The sequence below is a fragment of the Notamacropus eugenii genome, chromosome 5 (genome assembly GCF_028372415.1).
Source record: "Notamacropus eugenii isolate mMacEug1 chromosome 5, mMacEug1.pri_v2, whole genome shotgun sequence".
Lineage (NCBI taxonomy): Eukaryota > Metazoa > Chordata > Mammalia > Diprotodontia > Macropodidae > Notamacropus > Notamacropus eugenii.
In genome coordinates this window covers 149,453,234-149,479,622 of record NC_092876.1, presented here as the reverse complement: position 1 = coordinate 149,479,622, position 26,389 = coordinate 149,453,234, and the positions used below count along the sequence as shown (strand labels likewise).

At 37.7% G+C, this 26,389-nt stretch overlaps 1 protein-coding gene across 5 annotated transcripts in view; it reads left to right on the top strand.

Moving 5' to 3' along the window:
* Positions 1–26,389, top strand: part of GRIA4 (glutamate ionotropic receptor AMPA type subunit 4) — a 456,325-nt gene that overhangs the window by 181,168 nt on the left and 248,768 nt on the right. The gene's annotated exons all lie outside the window — the stretch shown is intronic.

The window sequence follows — 26,389 nt, the reverse complement described above, 5'->3', positions numbered from 1 at the left end:
CCTAAGGAGGGGAAAACCAGCCCAGGTCAGAAACTCAATTTCACTCAGAAACTAAAGAGGTCAAATTATATCTTGGGATATAATGGTGCCATGCCAATGAGTATCCCCTGCATTGCCAACACTTCCAGCTTAGGTAAAAGAGGGAGACTCAGTTTTTTAAACACATGTGTGTATGTATACACACACAATCAAGAAAGAAAAAATCCCTGCACTGGCCATGTCCAAAAAATATATATCTCATTATACATTTTGATTTCATCTCCCTTTGTCAGCATAGTTTTCTGTATCTTGTTAACAAAGGTAAGATGACTCTGTTTTGTGAAATTATTGGTTGAACACACTTATTATCCTTAAGCATGGACTTTGGAAATACATCTACATTCTGATTTTTTCCCCTGAAAATGATTATGCTTGGATATAATCCTACAAACATATACTGTACAGATAAATTCATTTTGCTAAGGGGACTATAACAAGAGCTAAAACTTAAAGGACTCTAAAAGGAAATCTAAGTGAATGAATTGTATGTCACCTAGAAAGTTCATTGTGTGTATTAAAAAGGCACAACCATGTGCATTCTAGGCATGGATTAAAAGAAACACTCCTAACCTTTTCCCACAACCCATTTTAAAAACAATTTAATAATCTCCACCCAAAAGTTTGGTAACATTTGTTACATTTTTTTTTTAATTAAATAAAGGAATAGGTAGATTGGTAACTCATTTCACAGAACAGAATAACCTCTTGGCACAGCTGTGTCTTAGTTGTACTAAGTATTTTATTCATTCTTCCCCCACAAGACTGTTCCACAAAAACAAATCAGAAAAAGAAATATAATTATTATAAATCCCATATTAGCACTCATTAACAGTTGGAAAGTTTGCCACTATTGTTAACCATTTAATCTCACTAAATATTTTAGAGCTTAAGAAAAACAAAAGGCTCCTTAATCACCAGGTCCTACCTTCCCCCAAACTCAATTTTGTAGCTGCAGCTTGTTCCACCCTATTGGACTTTTCCTATAAAGTACAAATGAATCTCTTCTTTTTGCAAAGAGCTGTTATGATTTGAATAATTGTCATATATTTGCTTTCATTTAAGAGCAAAGAAAAAACAAACTTACTTAGAAATGGGATGGGGAGGTGAGGAAGAGAATCCATACAAATGAGGCATCCATAAAGAACATAAACAACAAATTTATGCCCACGTACAAATTACAAAGACAATATATGCATGAACTCTCCATGGTAAAGATCTGTGTTTGCTACTATAAATTCTTAAACAGTACTATTCCATTTTATCTGCTTTGGGATTCAGAGGCTTTCACAAGAGGTAGTCCAACCAGACATACTAGGATATTAAAAGTAATAAAATGTTATAGAATCCAATTTAAACCATCTAACGGAAGGCGCAAGGCATAATGTGAGATATCCAGGAAAATGAGGAAATAGGGGCAAAAAAAGAAGAATTCTGAGGAAAAAAGGGATACACTGTCTCAGTCTCAGATAGGCATTGTGGCTGCATCTAGAGGAAAACTCAGACTGATCATCCTGTAAAAACTACTTTCCAGATGTGCCACATTCAGATTACTCCAAGCTCTGGTAAATCCCAGTTTGATAATGTGGGTGCTTTGTCTTTTTTCCCTTTATACATAAGGGAAATTCAACATCCTAGGGCAACCCACGTATCAGAACTAAATTATGTAGGGATCAACTCTTTTCTAGGAAAGGGCAGAGTTTCTAACAGCCACATCTAATTGTCAAGAAGAAACTGGGAAAGTCAGAGAAGACCCTCTTACCAGCCAGTTGTAGGGCATGGAAATTTCTAGGAACAGAAAATTCCAGAAAAGTGAAGTGTCGGACAGTAAAAGGAAGAAAGTCTAGAGCAGAAGGAGCTTATCTAATATTATTCATCTGGATCTCAAAGAAACCCCAAATCTTGGTAATTTCACACCTCTATCTTTACTGTTACAACGCTGCTAGTTTTAAGGATAAAGTTCTTTTACTTTTCAGAATTGCTAATAGCCATATACAATGCATGATCACATTATAGATTTAGAGCCAAAAGGAACCTCAGAAAGCATTAAGCCTCCCTCTCTTTTAATATAAAAACCCAAAGAGTGTATGACTTACCCAGACTATAAAATTTACAAGTGTCTGAGGTAGAATTTGAACTGAGTCCTCCTGATTTCAATTCCAGTTCCCAATCCATTATATCATGTTTCCTTTCTAGGTTTTTAAAATTGGGCATTATACCAGATGTCTTGGTTGCCATTGCATTATTGACAATAAACATAGTTTTAGAGTCTCCAGTGTAATTCCTTTATTCCTATAAGAAGATAATACGATTTTATTGTGTGAAGATGGTAGTCTGGGGAAAAATTAGCTTTGTTTTGTGGATCTAACTTTTCTTATAGCAGGTTACCTCTCTTTTTGATATCCCTCCTCCTAATATGCCAACCTACCCTTTGCCTACATCTTCTGAAAGGTGAAAATGTCCACGCTGGAAAGTGGGGATTTGACTGGCCAGTTCCTAATGTTTTACCTGCCTGTGACATGAGATTGGTAACCAAACAGTTTTCCATCAAACTAGGTGTAGTTAAATTTTTTGTGTTTGCTTGATCACAATACTCTGGAGATGCCTCCACTTTACAGCCCTCTTCTCTGACCAGTAAGCTCCTGGCCTGAACGACTATTTTGTCAGATTCCCAGGCCATACATACTCACTTCACTCTCAGTTTCATTCCTGACTGTCTAGGATTTTCCACCTACTGCTTTAGCAACTTTGGCCCCATGTAGGTACCCTTTCCCCCTCGTCTTTCTAGTTTCTTTTTAAGTGTTGTCTTCTCCCATTAAAATGGGGGTGATAAATTTTTTAGAAAGTAGCGTTCCCACCCTTCTTTCTGGAGGTGGGATTATTTTTTTTCTTGTATTTGTATCCCCAATGCTTAACACAATGTCTGGCCCATAATAAATGCTTAATGAATGCTCTATCTTTCTAACTCACATAAGAAACTGAATAAAATTAGTATGAACTTGATATGCTTCACCCTCTTAGGCAAAATAGACTATTGCCACTACTTCCTTATTGCTGACACTTAAACAAGCTACGGAGTAGGTAGGTTATTAGATTTTGATTCTCTTTTCCTCCCTTCTCTACAGACCATTAAAAATGCTGACAATCTGAGGCCCTTTCTTTATTGTTCTGGTACTGATTATGCTTTGGTGTTCATTGGGGCATGCATTTTATGATCATTATGCCCTGGGATTGCACCCAGAACTGTAAAGAATATGTAAAACACAAGATATTTATTGGCAAAAATGTATAAGCTGCCATAGAGATTACTGCATTGGTATGAATGAAGAGAAGAGAGTTTGGTGATACTGCACACAATAATTTTTAATGAGACAATGGAAACCTAAGGAAATGTACCCTCAAACATGGAATTTGACAAAAAAAAATTTAAAAGAGGAAATGGGTAACAAAGGATGGTGAGTGAATATAAAAAACAATTACTGATAATAATGAACACAACCAAAACAAACAAGTAAAATCATTATAGGGTGGGGCATGGTGTAGATTCACTCAACTGTAGCAACACAGAAAGGAGTAAGAGCAGCCGATGGTTCTTTTACAATCTTGATCTCTAGTAACTGCAAAGAAGTATATGGCATGCATGCAGCATTGCAGATGTGAAATGATTGCGTGTTTGATAGTTAAGCTCTGCGTGAAGAAAATTGCCATGGAAATTTGTTTTAAAAATTAATTTCAACATTTATTGAGTGTTTATGCAAGGCTGTGGTAGGCACTAGCGATACTGGTCAATCAGTCAATAAACACGGATTAATTAAATACTATTTGCCAGGCACTGTGCAAAATGTTGGGGACACAAAAAATAGGCAGCCCACAGCCCCTTCTGAATAGGAGTTCACAATCTAATGGAGGGGACAGCAGCAAAGGAATATGTACAGACAAGCTAAATACAGAATAATTAGGAAAGATTTAAAAGACAGCAACTACTAGAATTAAGAGGGATTGGGAAAATTTTCCTGTAAAAAATGAGATTTTAGTTGGGACTTAAAAGAAGACAGGGAAGGCAACAGGTGGAGATGAAGAGGAAGAATGTTCCAGGCATGAGGGACAGTCAGAGAAAAATATGAGTGGCAGAGAGATGGAGAGTCTTGGTGGAAGAGCAAGGAGATGAGGTGTTACTGGATCTAAGAATATTAGGCAATAATAAAGTCCTTCTCTTGAGGAGTTTATATTCCACTGGCAGGAAAGGGAAGAAGAGATCAAGACTTACATGATAAGACTTACATGATAAAATATGTGCAAAGTGATTTCCAGAGAGAGAAGGATCAGGAATAGAAAGGCCTTGGTCAGAAGGAAGAAGAAACGAGCTATACTTTGAAGAAAACCAGATATTCCAGTGTTCTCTACTTGAAGCAATTAGTGAAAACACACTTATTAAGTGCCAAGAAGGCATTTAGTCATTCTACTATATGTCCAGGATACAAATACAATAATGAAACAAGCTTTTCCCCCAAGAAACATGTTCTTGAGAAGAAAAAAAAATTGTAGGTTACAGCCAGACTAGATTATAAAAAGTAAAGGGAATCGGATTTGTTGTTTTTAAGATGCTTGATGAATTTTTTTTCATTCAACAATATTTTCTTTAAATTCACCAGCCTCAGACATCAGTGACCCTTACTCCTTATCCTGTTTTCTTTTATTTTGGTAAACACAAAACTGTCTGTCTGTGTTCATTCTTCATTTTCAAAGAGGACCATGACATCAGGGAAATTATGACTTTACTTGTACTTGACTTTGTTTTGAGTGGGGGAGGGCTGTGCAGGGTCACCAACCTCACTTTCTCCTCCTAAGCCATCTGGGTCCATTGACCAGTGAAATACAATAACAGAGTAAGGTCAAAAGAAGAATATTTGTGCTTGTGAACAATCAGGACAGTCTGATTGTCATGAATAAGGGCAAAATGTTGCTCATGACAAATATTATTTAGTGTTGTAAGAGAATCCTAAGTAGATATTTCTGTGTGGATTTCACACCTTAATTTCAAGTAGAAATGGTCAGAGTACCCATGGTTTGGAAAATAGGTCTCCCTCTAGGATAATAATGAATTCACACAATGCCTAGAACTACAGAAGTCTTAGCTATCCTTGAAAGAAGAAAACAAGAAAACCTGCCACAGATCCAAATGCTTCTTCTTTAGAAATTTATTTCAGCATGGGAATCTGAGTCCTGTAGTTGCTGTGTATAGGCCTTTTTATGGCCATAGGTGTTGGCTTCATTACTGTAGTACATATGGAGGATGACAAAAGCAAGCACAGAAGAAACTGCGAATTCTTTGTGACAATGCCAAATTAATACTGAAACTAAAATATGCACGTGTGCTAATTATCTTCTAGATGCATTTCTATTGATAAAAGCAAAGATTTTTTTCATAAAAAACTTTACCTGAGTATGAACAGAAATTGTCATTGATGTAAGGGAAATAAAGTTAATTCGTTTATTAAAAATGTTTGGAGAATTAAAGATTCTATATTAATGATTTTTTCATCTTTTTGATGAGTAATGGATGATTCTTAGAAGATTCAAAATCTAAATACCTATCTACAATTGTATTATGCCAAAATATTGTTTCAAAATTTAAAACTAAGATGTTTCAAAGAAATTAAAACAAATGTATTTCACATATCCTAAAGTAAATAAATCTAGGACATTTTTTTTCTTTTCAGAGAACATGTCTCTCACCTTATTGGAACTGAGTATTTCTGGACATGGTAACTTATTGCTGGAGGGAAAGAAAGAAAACAAGGGCAGGGGGAAAATGTCCAAATATTCTAATAGTGTTTTGTTCTGTTTACAAAAATATCACTTATGATTTATCACTTCATGTCATTCAGTATCTTTCAGCCAAACCAGGGCTATCCAACTATTAAGAACAAAAATAGGATTGAAATATTGGTCATCCTTATGCAACAAAGCAAGGCAACAAACAATTATTAAATGTTTCCTATGTGTGTGTGTGTGTGTGTGTGTGTGTGTGTGTGACATCAGAAACAAGTACATTGTTTTTTTAATCACTTATCTGCCTTAAAGGAAGCCTACTAAAAGCCCATTCCAATGAATCTTATGACACACATCTGATTTATTGTTCCCATGAACTCAGAGTATGAATCATAAGAAATTCTGAATAAAGATGATAAAATTATCAGTGGCAATTCACTGTTGCTCTTAAACACTGCCCTTGCAGGTGGGTCTTCCGATGCTTTGTTTTCATAGGCTAAAACACCTCTGGAAATTGTAAAGCAGCTATGTTTGTTTTCCATCACACATCTGTCACCCATAATCAAGTGGATGCTTGAAAAAGATGGTTGTTGCTGCGATGTGTGGAATCAATTGGGGAAGCTGTGAAATAGTGAGAGGCTGGAGATGAAGGAGAAATCCGCTTATAATGACCACAAGACTGAAGCTACTAGAGACTTAGGAAAAGTGGAAGAAATAAAGAACAAGGAGATGATTGGAAAAATATCACCAAAAAATAGGCATGACTGATAATAGCAGGGATATAGTACAGGAGCTGTCATGAAGAAAAACAATTTTGATATAGCAGACTTCAAAAAAAGTTCAAAAGTTTCTGATAAAGGGCTTCAGAAATGTGAACTAGCACAAAAGCAGACCTCCAAAGTAACTGAGAAATTCAACGTTGCTCTATTCTGGGTAGCAGATGAAACTGAGAGTACATATGTTTATTTTCTTTTAATACCTCAGTGTATCTGTAGTAACCAATGTTGGTGCTTCTACTAATGTTGCAGATCAAAACCTGTCTTTGATTTTAAAATTCAAGTTTATTGATCTTTGTTTTTATATCACTTTCATTTCCCTAGTATATCACTTTGTCCTGCCATCTCCTAGACATTCGTTTTTTAAAGAAATATATAGAGAGATAAAAATCAATTCAGCCTATCTAATAGATCTAATATTTGTATCAATCTAATAGATGTCAGTTAAGTTCAGCTGTAGATTCAGCATTCCCCACCCTGTTGTAACAGCAAGCACCCTGGTACATCTAGGATGGCCTGCTAGCACAAGTTCTTAGATCTGCTTTTCTAAAAGGAAAGCAACATTTGAGGGGTCAACAATCTCCTTTAATCACATATGCTGACAGAAAAAATATGAGCAAAGAAATAAAGACCAATCAAGCTTCCCTTCATGGGCTCCACCTGAGGCCTATTAATGGATGGGGAAGATCTTTAACTTTCATTGCCAGTGGTTGTTTACATTACCCTTGTAAAAAAGGGAGGGAAGAAAGTTATATGCAGTGTAATAGGAGATAAGCAATGGAATTAAGAACAGGAATTGGGGAAAGCTTCCTGAAGAAAGTTAAGATTTTATTTGGGACTTAAAGGAAGTCAGGTGTGCGCAAAGTACAAAGTAAATAAAAGGATATAAAATGCAAGGATCATCAGATAAGAAACATCAAGGTGAGACTCCTGTAGGAGTTGGGTTTTGAGATATATTTTCTTAAAACTTTTCATTTTTAATTGTTTCTCTATTAATATAAAATAATAGTATTAAAACAAAAATTGCAATCTGTTGATTTATAACAATATAAAGATTGTAGAAATTGTTACACATCATATTACGTGAAACATAATATGTTCACCTGTATCTCATCTATTTTATGTCATATAACCTCATTTATGCTATCCTCTGGTGCATTTTAGACTGTAGATTTTATTCAAATAGTCTTATCTTCTATAATTTTTCCCCTTGCAAATAAATAATTTAAAGGTCATTTAACCCTCTAAGAAATGATTTTGTACTTTGGATGAAATGATACTTTAATCTGGATAACCATTGTAATTCAGAACTTCCCACATTTCTTGACACCAAGATTTAACTGTAGGAAGATTTTTCTAATGGTGTGGGTTAGCTATTTCAAATTTTGTAGTTGTTAAGACCAAAGAAATGTCTGCCCTTTAAATGTGCTTATGTTATTGCTTGACACATTTATTTAAATCTCTGATCCTATTATCGTGTGACCATATTTAATTTAAAATGAGTAGTGATTACACAGAGTAGTTGTCACATAGTATACATATTGCTTCAACCTGAGTCATAGGAGGCAGCAGCTATACAAAGTTGGAGGGAGGGAGAAACTTAAAAATCCTCAACTCACCTCATTTTAGAGCTTAGGAAAGTAAAGCCTGGGGAAATGAAATGACTTGCCTGGGATCAAATAAGTGCACACACTCCCAGACTAATCAATCAATCAATAAAAAATGTATCAAATGCCCACTATGTTGCAGGCATTGTGCTAAGTGCTAAGGATACAAAAAGAAGCAAAATGTGGCCTCTCCCTTAAGGAAGCTTACAGGGAAGACAACATGCAATCAAATATGTACAAATGAGCTTTGTACAGGATAAATAGGAAACAATTAACAAAGAGAAGGCACTAGATTTAAGAGATACTGGAAAAGGTCAGTATTCTTTCTCCTATAGTATCCTCCCTTTTCTAATTTTATGTTTCTCATTTGAATTACGTTTTGTCATAATAAGTAGATAATTTTTGCTAGAGTTTAAGGTTGTCACTTGCTTGTGAGTATGCTTTTGGTTTTTCATATTTTGTCAGTTACTTAAAAAACCTTTCTGTAAACCGAATTTCTCCCTAATAGTTTCTGAAGGAATTCTATTTCTAGTCAACCAAAGGGCTTTTTTTTTGTTTCTAATGCATTAAATTTAAAGTTATTATAATATTCTTCAAATGTTTGTTAAAAAAAAAACAACTTTGCTTATGATGAACATGTTCTCCAACTGGTCTCTTTGCAAATATGGAGAAAAACAGTTTTTTGGTTTACATGAGAAGTTCCACGAGTCTGAAGATGCAGCTTTTGTTGGATCTTGCTCAAGTTTGAGCATGATCATGACTTGTACCTCCATCAATGAGTTAGGGAATTTTCACATCTGCTAAACTGCCATTGAGTGATTCCCCTAAATGATTGTTAAGTATTCTTTGTAATTTTCTTTTTATAAAATTCTGTGGGGAGCTAACGTTGCCCTGGTGTCTTGTTCATTCTTAAGATATTTTATGATTCTTGTTAGTTCTTTGTAGCTCATTAGATAATTTAGAAATTGTATTTAGCTTTCAAAGGTAGATGTGAGTCAATATATACATCAGCTTCAGATGACTGTGGTAAGTCTGAGGAACCGAAAATACTACACTATTCTGTGAATTAATTTTTTTTAGTCTTCTGTAGGAAATTTGTTGGGTTTGAAGCTAACTATTGATGTTACATTTCACTATTGTGCAAAGAATTTGGGATAATGGTATGTTTGCACTCTCTCCCAACATACCCAAACACACACACACACACACACACACACACATATGCACAACTTTCTTGAAAACATTTTCATATTTTAAACTAAAATTTAGGAGAAGAAAGAAACAATATAGGGCATAGGCTTATCTCCAGAGGTCAACTTGTCTGATATTTTCATGTTACATATGAGGACGCTGAGGCTCAATTAGGTTAAATAATTCACTTAATGTCACATTGATAGTAAGTAACAGAACAAGGATTTGAATCCAGTATGTCTAAGTCCAGATCCAGCACTCTTGGCATCATACTACTACATACTCTAAAATTTGATACTGTCAAGGACAATAGGTGTGACATAAAAAGTATAAAAATGGAGACCAGTAATTCAAAGGAGAAAATAATGGAGAGAGCACTGGAAATAATATGTTAATATCAGGTAGCTTTCTATACTAAAATTTATTAAATAATAATTTACATGCTTTACATATTAATAATTTATTGTGTGCATTCTAGATAGAAGTCACCATGTGCAAGGAGACATAGGAAATCAAAAGATTCATCAAATATAACCCTGCTCTTTGGCAACTTACAATCTTGTAGAAAAGATAAAACAGGTATACATATGTATATGCATATATGTATACATTGCAAAATACTCTATTTACATATAACATACAATCACAAATTCATAACAAAGGTACAGATAAAATATTATGAAAGTTCAAAGAATATAGAGGTTATGTCCACCAAACATTAACAGGGTGCAGAATTTAGCTACACAAAATACACTTAAAATGTTAGTGTAATGAACTAGACACAAACATACAATATCTGGGGTTTCATAGATATCCAGTAGCTTGGAACTCATTCATGACCCTATGATAGGATGAAAAATAGATTGTTCAGAAGAAAGAGATCTTATTCAGGGAGTAGAGAGGGAGCCCTATATACGTCAATAAGATATACATCTAAGTGGAAAGTCATGAGCCTAAGAGTTGAAGAATAAGGAAACAAAATAAAAGAAACAGAAGTGATAAAGTAAGAAAAAATTTGATAGGAATGATTATTGTGAGAATATACTACACTATTCCTAACCAGATGAAGACATGAAATATCTCCTTAATAAAATCACACAAGTTATAGAGATAAGTTATAATAGTTATAGAGGACTTCACCTGTCAAATCTCTTCAAAATCTCTTTCTGCTAAAAGCAGATTTTCTAATAAATTCTTAGATTCCTCTGCTAGCAATTTCATCACCCAGAAAGTAAAAGTAACTCCCTATTGACTTCCAAATATAAAATCCTTTATTTAGCTCATAAAGTCTTCTATAACCTTCAAGTCTCCTTATTTTTTCAATCTTCTTAGACCCTACACTCCACCACCACCTTCCTCCTTACACACACACACACATACACACACACGCACGCACGCACATCCACACACTCTGATGCAATGACACTGTCCTCTTTGCTATTCCTCACCCAAAACACTCCATCTCCTTGTCTTTCACTGGTTATCTCTTCATGGCTGGAACTGTACCTCATCATTTCTGCTTTCAAATTTCCCTGACTTCCTAACTTCCTTCAAGATCCACCTTCTACAAGAAGCCTTTTCTGATCTCCCTTAATGCTAATGCCTTCCCTCTGTTAAATAAATCTCCAGTTTATTCTGTACATGTCTTCTTTGTACGTAGTTGTTTGCTTGTTATCTCCCCCATTATACTGTAAGCTTCTAGAGAGTGAGGACTCTCTTTGATCTTTTTTTGTATGCTCAGTTCTTATTACAGAGTCTGGAATATAATAAGTGCCTAATAAATGCTAGTTGACTGACTAAAAGAGAATGCATTTCTAAAACTAATTCTAAGAAAAAGTGATGGATATAGCTAAAACAATAATAACACTGAAGAAAATCATATCATCTTAGAGTTTATATCAAATGTTGAGCATAGTTCACAATAAGCCGGTGAAGAAGATGATATTCATTTGCCTTAAATAAAAGTAAAACATTGTGGCAAAATCGTCATGATTCTCGCAACAAGTCATTATCTCTCTACTAAAACATAATCACTTCATTTTTGTTATAGTCAACCATGTCAAACTTTTCCTATTTTTTTCCTTGAAGGAAGTATCCCATATATAAAACTATGAACCTTCTGTGTAGTCTATAAGTCTTCAGACATTATTTCCTTATTCCCAAAACATATTTCATAAGTTTCCATTCTCCTCCCTTATGCCCACATTTGCATGAAAGTATATGCTGGGGGGGCGGAGCCAAGATGGCGGAGTAGAAAGACGCACATACACATAGCTCCGAACCCACAACACATAGAACGGCTACAAGGAAGTAACTCACGGCGAATTCTGCACCCAGAGGCCACGGAACATTGGAGCGAGGGATATTTCTGTTCCGGAGAGACCTGCAAACCTCTCGCAGGGGGTCCTTCACTCTGCAGACTGGGCGCTGGGACTGGGAGCTGAGGGTAGCCCTGCCGCGGCCGCGGCACTGAGAGGAAAAGATCCCAGCGGGCTTCAGGGACGGGATCTCCAGTGGCCACGCGGGTCCCTCCACCCACAGAGGGACCTGCAAACCTCTCGCAAAAGGTCCGTCACGCTGCAGACGCGGAGCCCAGCCCAGACCTGCGGCGGCCGCGGCCGTGGCACCAAGAGAAACAGATCCGACCAGGCTTCAGGGATGGGATCACCAGCGGCTGCACAAGTACCTCCACCCACAGGTGACGGGGGTCGGTGAGTCTCTTTGGCGGGTCGAGAGGGGAATGGGGTGCGCCCATAATTCAGGCCCCCCCGGGAGGTAGAAGCTGAGAGACGGCTGCAGACCGGGGCTCCCCAAGCAGGCAAGAGCCTGAATCCATTGTAGAAGGTCTGTGCATAAACCCCCTGAGGGGACTGAGCCTGAGAGGCAGCCCTGCCCCCACCTAAGCATCTGAACTTAATCTCACACTGAATAGCAGCCCCGCCCCCTCCAAAAGCCCTGAGGCTGGGAAGCAGCATTTGAATCTCAGACCCCAAACGCTGGCTGGGAGGATCAGGAGGTGAGGTGGGTGTGAGGAGAATATTCAGAGGTCAAATCACTGGCTGGGAAAATGCCCAGAAAAGGGAAAAGAAATAAGACAATAGAAGGTTACTTTCTTGGAGAACAGACATTTCCTCCCTTCCTTTCTGATGAGGAAGAACAATGCTTACCATCAGGCAAAGACACAGAAATCAAGACTTCTGTGTCCCAGCCCACCCAATGGGCTCAGGCCATAGAAGAGCTCAAAAAGAATTTTGAAAATCAAGTTAGAGAGGTGGAGGAAAAACTGGGAAGAGAAATGAGAGAGATGAAAGAAAAGCATGAAAAGCAGATCAGCTCCCTGCTAAAGGAGACCCAAAAAAATGTTGAAGAAATTAACACCTTGAAAACTAGCCTAACTCAATTGGCAAAAGAGGTTCAAAAAGCCAATGAGGAGAAGAATTCTTTCAAAAGCAGAATTAGCCAAATGGAAAAGGAAATTCAAAAGCTCACTGAAGAAAATAGTTCTTTCAAAATTAAAATGGCACAGATGGAGGCTAATGACTTTTTGAGAAAGCAAGATATCACAGAACAAAGAGAGAAGAATGGAAAAATGGAAGATAATGTGAAATATCTCACTGGAAAAATAACAGATCTGGAAAATAGATCCAGGAGAGACAATTTAAAAATTATGGGACTACCTGAAAGCCATGATCAAAACAAGAGCCTAGATATCATCTTTCATGAAATTATCAAGGAAAACTGCCCTGAGATTCTAGAACCAGAGGGCAAAATAAATATTCAAGAAATCCACAGAACACCACCTGAAAGAGATCCAAAAAGAGAAACTCCTAGGAACATTGTGGCCAAATTCCAGAGTTCCCAGGTCAAGGAGAAAATATTGCAAGCAGCTAGAAAGAAACAATTCAAGTATTGTGGAAATACAATCAGGATAACACAAGATCTAGCAGCCTCTACATTAAGGAATCGAAGGGCATGGAATAGGATATTCCAGAAGTCAAAGGAACTAGGACTAAAACCAAGAATCACCTACCCAGCAAAACTGAGTATAATACTTCGGGGGAAAAATTGGTCTTTCAATGAAATAGAGGATTTTCAATTTTTCTTGATGAAAAGACCAGAGCTGAAAAGAAAATTTGACTTTCAAACACAAGAATGAAGAGAACCATGAAAAGGTGAACAGCAAAGAGAAGTAATAAGGGACTTACTAAAGCTGAACTGTTTACATTCCTACATGGAAAGACAATATTTGTAACTCTTGAAACATTTCAGTATCTGGGTACTGGGTGGGATTACACACACACACATGCACACACGCACACATACATAGAGACAGAGTGCACAGAGTGAACTGAAGAGGATGGGATCATATCTTAAAAAAAAAATGAAATCAAGCAGTGAGAGAGAAATATATTGGGAGGAGAAAGGGAGAAATTGAATGGGGCAAATTATCTCACATAAAAGAGGCAAGCAAAAGACTTATTAGTGGAGGGATAAAGAGGGGAGGTGAGAGAAAAACATGAAGTCTACTCTCATCACATTCCACTAAAGGAAAGAATAAAATGCACACTCATTTTGGTAGGAAAACTTACCTCACAATACAGGAAAGTGGGGGACAAGGGGACAAGCAGGGTGTGGGGGATGATAGAAGGGAGGGCATGCGGAGGAGAGTGCAATGCGAGGTCGACACTCATGGGGAGGGATAGGATTGAAAGAGAATAGAAGTAATGGGGGACAGGATAGGATGGAGGGAAATATAGTTAGTCCTATACAACACAAGTATTATGGAAGTCATTTGCAAAACTACACAGATTTGGCCTATATTGAATTGCTTGCTTTCCAAAGGGAAGGGGTGGAGAGGGAGGGAGGTAAAGAAGGTGGAACTCAAAGTGTTAGGATCAACTGTCGAATAATGTTCTTGCCACTAGGAAATAAGAAATACAGGTAAAGGGGTATAGAAAGCTATCTGGCCCTACAGGACAAAAGAGAAGACGGAGATAAGGGCAGAGAGGGATGATAGAAGAGAGAGCAGATTGGTCATAGGGGCAATTAGAATGCTTGGTGTTTGGGGGGGGAGGGGACAAAAGGGGAGAAAATTTGTAACCCAAAATTTTGTGAAAATGAATGTTAAAAGTTAAATAAATAAATTTAACAAAAAAAAAAAAAGAAAGTATATGCTGATTTAATCTGGAACAACTTTTCGAGTTCTTCATAGAATCTCTCTGCTTCATTATCTCCCATAATAGATGTTCATGCATAAGCTAAAGTTGTTGTCATCATGGTGTAGTGTTAATGGAATATAAGATCTTCCCTGTCCATTAACAGGCTGATGTGACCACATGTTCTTTTTGCCTTGGAACAAGAGCCATGTTCTCAGGTCTGAAGGTACACAGGTATTTCAGTCATAAATGTCTTGCTGCTTTGAACTTCAGCTCAGTTCACAGCTGTGACATATCCTGAGTTCTATAAAGACCATCAGGTGATTCAAGGAGATTTATATTGCCTTGGGGTAGCAACTTGCCTATGGGGAGGTTTGCTAGGAAGAAGGCTTTCACATCTTTTGGCACTGAGCCAATTAGGTATTGAGTCACATGAGTTGTGATCCCTTCTGGTTCCAAGCTTATTAGTTGAAAACTATATATACTGGGAGGTTGGCATTTTACTTTAGAGCTCACTCATGGGAGGAATGTTTCTTTGTGATTTGGCCAGATAAGGCTCTGGGTAGCCATTGTTAAGCCCCCTTCCTTCCCCTGCCCCAGTTTTGAAAATGCAGATTTTGGTGCTCTCTGATATGGTGATTAGGTATCTATTATTCTGTTTAGAAAGTTGGAACCCTGTCTATTGAATTCTTTCTTGGATACTCACTTCTTTCTACTTTTCTGTCTGCTTTGTTTAATTAAAGTAAGATTGTTGACCCCTTTGAAATTGTCTTTCCTTTAGAAAAGCAGATCAAAGAACCTGTGCTTGCAGCCCATCCTGTATGCTAGTATGGTTGCTAAGACACATGGCCATTTACACAAATACTTTGAGTAGTGCAACGTGAGAGACCAAATATCTCCTGAAATCATGGTAGTGTTTGCCATTGGATTCAGAATAAAGCCAACTATTCAACTCCATTATTTGCTTCTTGAAGTAGAACCTGTGAGCAATCCTTGCATTTGGTTGCATTTTCCTTCTATTTTCTGATTTTGATTACAAGAATATAAAAGTTAATATAATTTGGTTTCCAAATATATCAGTGCTTCAAATTTAGCACTTTATCAATAATGCTATGCTAATCCATTGGGATATGGCAATTACCCTTGCTTTTGTGATACTTTCAATGGCAAATTGATGTTCAAATTATTTATAATCTTTTTTGACTTTTTTAATGTTTATTTATTTTTAGTTTTCAACATTCATTTCCACAAAATTTTGAGTTCCAAGTCTTTTCCCCATCTTTCCCCCTACCCCCCATCCCAAAATGCCATGCATTCTGATTACTCCTTCCACCAATCTGCCCTTCCTTCTATCACACCCCTCCTTTTCTCTTATCCCCATTTTCTCTCTTTTCTTGTAGGGCAAGATAGATTTCTATACCCCATTACCTGTATTTCTGATTTCCCAGTTCCATACAAAAACAATTCTCAATATTTGTTACTAAAACTTTGAGTTCCAACTTCTCTCCCTTCCTCCCTCCCCACCCATCTCCACTGAGAAGGCAAGCAATTCAATATAGGCTATATATGTGTAGTTTTGCAAAAGACTTCCATAGTAGTCATGTTGTCTTAGACTAACTATATTTCCCTCCATCCTATCCTGCCCCCCCATTTATTCTATTCTCTCTCTCTTTTGACCTTGTCCATCCAAAAAGTGTTTACTTCTAATTACTCCCTCCTCCCATTTGCCCTCCCTTCTATCATCTCCCCCACCCCACTTATCCCCTTCTCCTGTCCTTTCCTGTAGTGTAAAATAGATTTTCATACCAAATTGAGCATGTTATTTCCTCCTCAAGCCAAATGTGATGAGATTAAGCCTGACTTTTTCCCTCTCATCTCCCCCCATTTTCCCATTCATTCAAAAAGCCTTTTCTTGCCTCTTTTAAGGGAGATAATTTGCCCCATTCCATTTCTCCCTTTCTCCTCCCAATATATTTCTCTCACCCTTTAATTTTCTTTTTTTTAGATATCATTCCTTCCTATTCAACTCACCCTGTGCTCTCTAATCCCTCCAACTACCCAAATACTGAGAAGTTTCAAGAGGTACAAATATTATCTTTTCATGTAGAAATGTAAACAGTTCAACTTTAGTGACTCCCTTGTGATTTCTCTTTCCTGTTTACCTTTTCATGCTTCTCTTGATTCATGTGATTGAAAGTTAAATTTTCTATTCAGTTCTGGTCTTTTCATCAAGAATGCTTGAAAGTACTTTATTTCATTGAATTACCATTTTCCCCCCTGAAGTATTATACTCAGCTTTGCTGTGTAGGTGATCCTTGGCTTTAATCCTAGTTCCTTTGACTTTTGGAATATCCTATTCTAAGCCCTTTGATCCCTTAATGTAGAAACTGCTAGATCTTCTGTTATCCTGATTGTATTTCCACGATACTCAAATTGTTTCTTTCTAGCTGCCTGCAATATTTTCTCCTTGACCCAGGAAATCTGGAATTTGGCTACAATATTCGTAGGAGTTTTTCTTTCAGATCTCTTTCAGGAGGTGATCAATGAATTCTTTCAATATTTATTTTACCCTCTGGTTCTAGAATATCAGGGCAGTTTTCCTTGATAATTTCATGAAGTATGATGTATAGACTTTTTTTTGTTGTTCATGGCTTTCCAGTAGTCCCATAATTTTTAAATTGTCTCTGCCAGATCTATTTTCCACATCAGTTGTTTTTCCACTGAGATATTTCACATTGTCTTCTATTTTTTCATTCTTTTGGTTTTGTTTTGTAATTTCTTGGTTTTTCATAAAGTCATTAGCTTCCATCTGCTCCATTCTAATTTTTAAAGAACTATTTTCTTCAGTGAGTTTTTGAACCTCCTTTTCCATTTGGCTAATTCTGCTTTTTAAAGCATACTTCTCCTCACTGGCTTTTTGGACCTCTTTTGTCAATTGAGTTAGCCAATTCTTAAAAGTATTATTTTCTTCAGCATTTTTGGGGGGTCTCCTTTAGCAAGCTGTTGACTTGTTTTTCATGATTTTCTTGCATCACTCTCACTTCTCTTCCCAATTTTTCCTCCACCTCTCTTACCTGACTTTCAAAATCTTTTTTGAGCTCTTCCATGGCCTAAGACCATTGCATATTTATTTTGGACATTTTGGATGCAGAAGCCTGGACTTCTAGGTCTTCCTCTGATGGTAAGCATTGTTCTTCCTCATCTGAAAGGATGGAAGAAAATACCTGTTCACCAAGAAAGTAGCCTTTAATAGTTTTATTTTTTCCCTTTTTTGGGGCATTTTCCCAGCCAGTTACTTGACTTGTGAGTCCTTTGTCGAGAAGAGGGTATACTCTGGGGACCTGTAAGTTCTCATTTCCTCCAAGGTGGCACAATCAAGGGAGAGGCGTTTACTCCTGTCCTGGCCTGAACTCTTGGAGCAACCACAAGCTCTCTTTTGCCCAGGATCTGTGAGTAGGATTCCCTTTTCAGAGCCTCCACTAGCTCCACAAGCCAGTGTTCCTCCTCACCCCAGGGCGGCCACTCAGGGCTGAGACTGATATCAGTGGCTCAAATTCCTCAGGGTCTTCAGGCTGAGGGCTCCAAAACTGGACGCTGCTGCTGCAGTGACTGGTGCCCAAGAGGCCAGACCACATTCCCTTCTCACCAAGGTGAAAGAGCTTTCTCACTGGCTTTTTTTTTTTTTTTTTACATTTTTGAAGGAGGGTTTCTTTTTTATTATTATTAATTAATTAATTTGTTTATTTATTTATTATTTAACTTTTAGCATTCATTTTCACAAAATTTTGGGTTCCAAATTTTCTCCCCTTTTGTCCCCTCCCCCCGCCCCAAAACACCAAGCATTACAATTGCCCCTATTACCAATCTGCCCTCTCTTCTATCATCCCTCTCTGCCCTTGTCTCCATCTTCTCTTTTGTCCTGTAGGGCCAAATAACTTTCTGTGCCCCTTTACCTGTATTTCTTGTTTCCTAGTAGCAAGAACAGTACTCGAGAGTTGTTCCTAAAACTTTGAGTTCCAATTTCTCTTCCTCCCTCCCTCCCCACCTCTTCCCTTTGGAAGGCAAGCAATTCAATATGGGCCATATCTGTGTAGTTTTGCAAATGACTTCCATAATAGTCGTATTGTATAAGACTAACTATATTTCCCTCCATCCTATCCTGTCCCCCATTACTTCTATTCTCTCTTTTGATCTTGTCCCTCCCCATGAGTGTTGACCTCAAATTGCTCCCTCCTCCCCATGCCCTCCCTTCCATCATCCCCCCCACTCTGTTTATCCCCTTATCCCCCACTTTCCTGTATTGTAAGATAGGTTTTCATACCAAAATGAGTGTGCATTTTATTCCTTCCTTTAGTGGAATGTCATGAGAGTAAATTTCATGTTTTTCTCTCACCTCTCCTCTTTTTCCCTCCACTAAAGTCTTTTGCTTGCCTCTTTTATGAGAGATAATTTGCCCTATTCAATTTCTCCCTTTCTCCTCCCAATATATTTCTCTCTCACTGCTTGATTTCATTTTTTTTTTAAGATATGATCCCATCCTCTTCAATTCACTCTGTGCACTCTGTCTCTATGTATGTGTGCATGTGTGCATGTGTGTGTGTGTGTAATCCCACCCAGTACCCAGATACTGAAATGTTTCAAGAGTTACAAATATTATCTTTCCATGAAGGAATGTAAACAGTTCAACTTTAGTAAGTCCCTTATGACTTCTCATTGCTGTTTACCTTCTCATGCTTCTCTTCATTCTTGTATTTGAAAGTCAAATTTTCTTTTCAGCTCTGGTCTTTTCATCAAGAATGCTTGAAAGTCCTCTATTTCATTGAAAGACCAATTTTTTCCCCCGAAGTATTATACTCAGTTTTGCTGGGTAGGTGATTCTTGGTTTTAGTCCTAGTTCCTTTGACTTCTGGAATATCCTATTCCATGCCCTTCGATCCCTTAATGTAGAAGCTGCTAGATCTTGTGTTATCCTGATTGTATTTCCACAATACTTGAATTGTTTCTTTCTAGCTGCTTGCAATATTTTCTCCTTGACCTGGGAACTCTGGAATTTGGCCACAATGTTCCTAGGAGTTTCTCTTTTTGGATCTCTTTCAGGCAGTGATCAGTGGATTCCTTGAATACTTATTTTGCCCTCTGGTTCTAGAATCTCAGGGCAGTTTTCCTTGATAATTTCATGAAAGATGATATCTAGGCTCTTGTTTTGATCATGGCTTTCAGGTAGTCCCATAATTTTTAAATTGTCTCTCCTGGACCTATTTTCCAGGTCAGTTGTTTTTCCAATGAGATATTTCACATTATCTTGCATTTTTTCATTCTTTTGGTTTTGTTTTGTGATTTCCTGATTTTTCATAAAGTCATTGGCCTCCATCTGTTCCATTCTAATTTTGAAAGAACTATTTTCTTCAGTGAGCTTTTGCACTTCCTTTTCCATTTGGCTAATTCTGCTTTTTAAAGCATTCTTCTCCTCATTGGGTTTTTGAACCTCTTTTGCCAGTTTTCAAGGTGTTATTTTCTTCAGCATTTTTTTGGGTCTCCTTTAGCAGGGTGTGGACCTGCTTTTCATGCTTTTTCCTTCATCTCTCTCATTTCTCTTCCCCTTTTTTCCTCCACCTCTCTAACTTGATTTTCAAAATCCTTTTTGAGCTCTTCCATGGCCTGAGCCCATTGGGTGGGCTGGGATACAGAAGCCTTGACTGCTGTGTCTTTCCCTGATGGTAAGCATTGTTCTTCCCCATCAGAAAGGAAGGGAGGAGATATCTTTTCACCAAGAAAGTAACCTTCTGTGGTCTTATTTTTTTCCCCTTTTCTGGGCATTTTCCCAGCCAGTGACTTGACTTCTGAGTGTCCTCTCCACACCCACCTTGCCTCCAGATCCACCCAGCCAGGGCTTGGGGTCTGAGATTCAAATGCTGCTTCCCAGCCTCAGGGCTTTTGGAGGGGGCAGGGCTGCTATTCAGTGTGAGATTAAGTTCAGATGCTTAGGTGGGGACAGGGCTGCCTCACGGGCTCAGTACCCTCAAGGGGTTTATGCAGAGACCTTCAACAATGGGCTCCTCCCTGCTTGGGAAGCCTCTGTACGCTGCCGCCTCCTCTGCTGCCTCCCAAGGGGACCTGAGTTATGGGGACACCCCACTCCCCTCTCGGCAAGCCAAGAAGACCCTCTCACCAGCCTTTGGGGCCCGTGGGTGGAGGGACCTGTGCAGCTGCTGGAGATTCTGTCACTGAAGCCTTCTCAGATCCGCTCTTCTGGGTGCTGCATGGCCAAGGCAGGGCTGGGCTCAGCTCCGGGTCCGGGGTGCGAGGGACCTTTTGCAAGAGGTTTTCATGTCTCTCTGGAACAGAAATCTCCTTCCCTCCATTGTTCTGTGGCTTTTGCTGCTCCAGAATTTGTTGGGAGTTCTTCTTCACAGATATTTTATGGGCTGTGGGTTCGGAGCTAGTGTATGTGTGTCTTTCTACTCTGCCATCTTGGCTCCACCCCCTCTCGCTGACTTTTAAAACTGTTTTTGGCATTTGAGGGTTGAGTAATCTGGGAACTGGAGCTGCTGCTGCTGACACCCTGAAGCCTGCCCTGGTCCTCTCCCTGCCATACCATGTGGCCAAGGCTGGGCTGTGCTCTGCTCAGCACCTGGTACAATAGACCTGTTCTGTCAGCCTTCCAGGCTGTCTTGGCTGTAAATCTCTTTCACTCTGTCGTTTTGTGACTTCTGATGCTCTGGAATTTGTTTAGTCATTTTTTCAGGTATTTTATGGGCTATGGGGGGGGGTAGCTTCTACAGGTCCATCCTTCTACTTTGCCATCTTAACTCTGCCCCAGTACCATTTATAATCTTTAGTGTCAGGTTAGACAGGTGTAATATTAATGAGAGCTTCTTGATTAGAAGAGGCTTGTTTTGTAGGAAGGCAAAGTTCTTCCTCTTCATTAATAGGCCTCATGTGACACTCATTAAAGGAAGATTGATTAGGGGACACTTTTTTGTAGGAAGGCCCATACCTTTTGCTAATTTCTAATAAGGCACTGGGTCACAAGGGTCATGATGCCTTCTGACTCTGAAAAGTGTATACATACTCTAAGGTGAGGTTTTTCTTGGGGACATGCTCTTTGGATGAAGGTTCATGTGCCAGACTCTGGGTAGCTGTTAAGTAACACCCCTCTCATCCCCTCCTTTGAAAACTCAGATATTGATATTTTTCTCTCTGGTAATTTTCGTATGTATGTAATCATCAGGCAGTTTGATCTGTCTTTTGATATGTGATATATGTATTGCTTATGGTCAGACAGAAATCTCATCTGTAGGTCTTTATTTCTGTGCTTGTAGAGGAAAAGAGGAAATTCTTTTGGTATATGTGATTAAGGAAGATTATTGACCCCTCAAATGTTGCTTTCCTTTTAGAAAAGCAGATCTAAGAACCTGTGCTAGCAGGCCACCCTGGATGTGTCAGGTTCCTTGCTCCCACAACAGATCTTAATGTTTCTTATAACATGGTCAAATCTAGGTTTTCCTTTATGGGTTCTTTAACTATTTCTAGTCCTTTTTACTGGATTACCCAAACCAGGGATATTGAAGCCAAGGAAGCCATGGTGGTTGTTTGCTTTTAAATCATGTTTCTCAATCATCTTCTATTTCTTATGAATTTAGGCTTTATAAGTAGGAGGAAAAATTTCCATTCTAGAAGTTCAGGTCAATTAGGTTTTTATTTTCCTTTCCCACACTTTTTCTTCTTAGAGTAGTGAGTGCCACAAGACTAAGAACCCTAGCATTTTAAACATTATACATCTCTCTGGGGTTGCCTTTGCAAATATGATACCTTTTTGTGTAGAGAGCACAGAAAGAATTCAAAGCCCCATGTTAGTGAACTATTATAGAAAGCAGCATTTGTTATTTATTTAAATTCACATATCTTTCTTGAAGAACTCTGTTCTTACACCTTAAAGTACAGTTAGAACATACTTAGATATTTTAAGGATCTCTCATTCCTGGCTTCTTTTGGTGCTTTACTTTTGATCCTTGTGCCTCAGAATCTGGCTACTTTATCCCTTGTGTTTCTATTAGTTTTGTGGTGGGATATAAAAACTTCTGTGCTATTACTATTGTAATAGTATACATTGTATACTTGCACATTGTATACTTCTCTTGTATACATTATACACAATTGTTGCTTCCCTTCTAGTTGATTTGATGTAAAGATTCCTGTATAGTATCTATTTATTTTATGTTTTCCTCTTATGCACATGAATTTAATTGATTCTTCCTAGTTTTCCAACTTTAAACTTCTCTCTCTCTCTCTCTCTCTCTCTCTCTCTCTCTCTCTCTCTCTCTCTCTCTCTCTCTCTCTCTCTTTCCTGGCTCCCTCCATCCCTGCTTCCCTCCCCTATTTTCCTCTTTTTCGTATACTTGTGGGACTCTTGAGCACTTTTCTCTAACTCTAATTTGGCAAAGTATTTTGTTTGTATTTTCTGATGTGCTTCATTATCTGTTCTGATTATAGTATACGTATGGAATGTATACTTCTGCTAAATAGTATGGTCCAAGAAGACAAATACTTTTGCCTTAACTATTTGTCTGTCTCCCTCACTACTAACTGGCTCTTTCCCTGCAATAATGTTTAATGTGTATTTTTAATTAACATGAGTGTCAGTCTTAACTATAAGATTATTTGCTCTGGCAGATACACTTGCAGGTTTGTTTTATTTTGTTCTATAGTCAGTCATTAGTAACAGAATGGCTAAGAGAACCATGAGCAAAGGGTAGAAGTTGAGGGAAGTCGGATGATCAATGTAAAAAAAACTTTTGACCAAGGAGAGGCTATTCAAAAGTAGGATGGGAAGTCTTAGGAAGTGATGGGTTCCCTTTCACTTGAGCTGTTAAATGAAAATCACATGACTTCTTAATGACACTATTGAATAGGGTATTCTTTTAAGGTATGGATTGGATTACACAGCCCCTAAGGTCTCTTCCACCTCTGAGATTCTGTGAATTGAGCACATTTGAAAGTTGTCCAGTAACCCTAGACTGGTACAATTGGATTTCCTTTCCTAACCCATGTTAATTTATTCATTATCACCTCTTCAAAACAGCACCAGCTTCTTAGTATTACTGCAATTTCCTAAAGGAAATTATAATTGCCTCAATATTGCAGAAAGCCGGGGATATTTGAATCTCCTGATAAAGTTTTCACTTCTCTGCATTTTTAGTGGATTTTCCCATTATAACAATTTTTTAAAAATCATTTTTCTACTGTGTTCCCTCTTTGTCCCTTCCACCCATCCTGGGCTAGATCTTTAGTGTCAGATGTTTGCTGTGATCAATTATGGATTCATTTTTGTCTTTTTCTTATTGTTTCCATTGATATAACATACTTTACATTCATGCCATGCATTCTTTTTATGTTTAGTTTTTCACTTTTGGAGACTCTTTTTCTTACACAAATTAATTTCTAGTTGATGGTTTATTTATTAGTATCTTATCACAACCAAAGAAACCATAGTTAAAGGTAATCTACCAGTTCACTGTTGGTGTTTGAAGTTGAATAAGCCTATAGTGTATTTTAAGCAGTTAAACAATAGCTTTCCCCATACTTATAAGATTTGTTCTTGTTGGTTTCAGAAGGCAGAACTAGGAGTACTTGATGTAAGTTACAGTTTAGGAGACTTACACTTAACATATGAAAATACTTTCTAATAATTAAAACCATCAAAAATAGAATGAACTATCTTGAAGTGAAGTGGGTTCCTCATAAGTGGAAATCTTAAGACTAAGGTTGAATCACTTTTCAGTTATTTTTAGAGGTTATTTCTATTCAATGAAAGTTTGAACTGGTGAGCTTTCAATTCTGAAATTATTTTAATTATTTATTATTGTTATTTAATAATTGTTATTTATAATTTTGTTAAACAATTCTTTGAAATCAGTGATGTTCTAGGGTTAACTCCCAGTGTCAGGAGTTTTCATTTTAGGGGCCAACAGAGTAGCAACAGTGATGCATTGGCAAGAGCTAGTGGGATAGATGTAGATACTCCTTTTCACAAGTGGGGAAGTAAGATTTCTAAATCTTAGGGCATAGACAGTTGTGATTTTCTTCATGTCATGTTATTAAGAAATATTTTTTTCCTCATATATACCTAAAAAGTTTCAACTATGGTTCTTTGTTTTAGATTAATCTAATAAAACATCTCAAAGAAGGAAACATGCTATGGGGAATTGAGCCCTGGCTCTTAAGTCATAGGAACAAGTTTCAAAACCAATATTTTATCCTAAAGAAAATAATATGTGCAGAAACATATATAGGTATAAGTATGTATGTGTAGTCATACACAGAGAAGACTGAAGATAACTGTAGAGGGGAAGGTTTGATAGTAGAGAAACCAACAAAGGCCTCCTGCATAAGGTGGCCTTTGAAATGAGTCTGGAAGGAAGCCAATGATTCTGAGAGGCTGAGCGAGGAGGAAGAATATTTCATGCATAGAGGACATCCAGTTCAAAGGCACACAGAGAGAAGAGGAAATGCAGTGTGCCCAAGAAGCAAGTAGGCCAGCATAGCTGGATTGCAGAGGATGTTGAAGTAAATAACATGTAAAAACACTAGAAAAGAGAGAAAAGTGCCAGGTTATAAAATGCTTTAATTTCCAGATGTCTTTATATTGAATCATAGAAATAACAAGAAGCCTCTTGATCTCATTGAGTGGAGAGGAAGCATCATCATATATGAGCTTTAGGGAAATTATATTGTCAGCTTTTTGTAGGACTTATTTTTGCAGGGAGAAACTATTGTGGCAGAGAGACCAATGAATGAGGTTATTGAAATAGTCTAGGCAAGATATAGTAAATGTCTCAGGGTTGTGTCTATGTGAGTGGAGAACAGATTTATATTGGTCAGTCAATAAATGTTTATTAAGTGTTGACTATGTATCAGACACTATACTAAGTGAGGGAGATAAAAAGAAACTTAAAAGATTTTAAGTCCCTGCTCTCAGGGAGTTCATAGTCTAATGGAAGAAAAACATACAAATAGCTATGTGTTATTATCATTCAGCTGTATCCCACTCTTCATGATCCTATAGACTATAGCTCACCTGTGCTGTCCATGGGGTTTTCTTGGCAAAGATACTGGAGAGATTTGCCATTTCCTTCTTCAATAGATGAGGGCAAAGAGAGGTTAAATGACTTTCCCAGGGTCACACAGCTAGTCAATGACTGAAGCTGGATCTGACTCATAAAAAAAAAAAATGAAATAAACCACAGAAGCTTAAAGATCAAAGGAACCTTAGTTATTGACCACTGGGTCCAGCTGTTTTGGAACAAGAATTCCCTCTAAAGCCTATCTAATAAGATGCAATACAGTTTCTGCCTGAAGATATCCAGTGATGAAAGAATCTACTACCTCCCAGGAAATCCAGTCTACTTTTATTTCAATTTTATTCCACTTTCCATGTAATAGCTCTTTAAATCCTGAAAGACAGCTATCATGTTTCCCCTAGATCTTGAACCTTTATATACCCAGTTCTTTCAAATAGTGTATCTATGATAAATTCAGTGCCTTTAAAATCCTGACTTCTCTCCATTCATTAATCATCCTGAATATGAGCTAGAATTTTGACAGAAAGTAGTCAAGTTCACTAATTTCACTGGCCTATATTTGGTAGATTGCGTACCATTCCCCTACACATTCTAGAACATTTTTGTCTATCACTTATGTTCTTACATTTATATCTCACCTCGAGTACCCTCCTTCAACTCAACCATTGAACTATACCTTAAATGACATATACTTCATTCATAAATTTTACCTTGATACTTCCAGGTAATACTGATCTTTCCTTCTTGTGCTCTACACATCACTTTGGTTT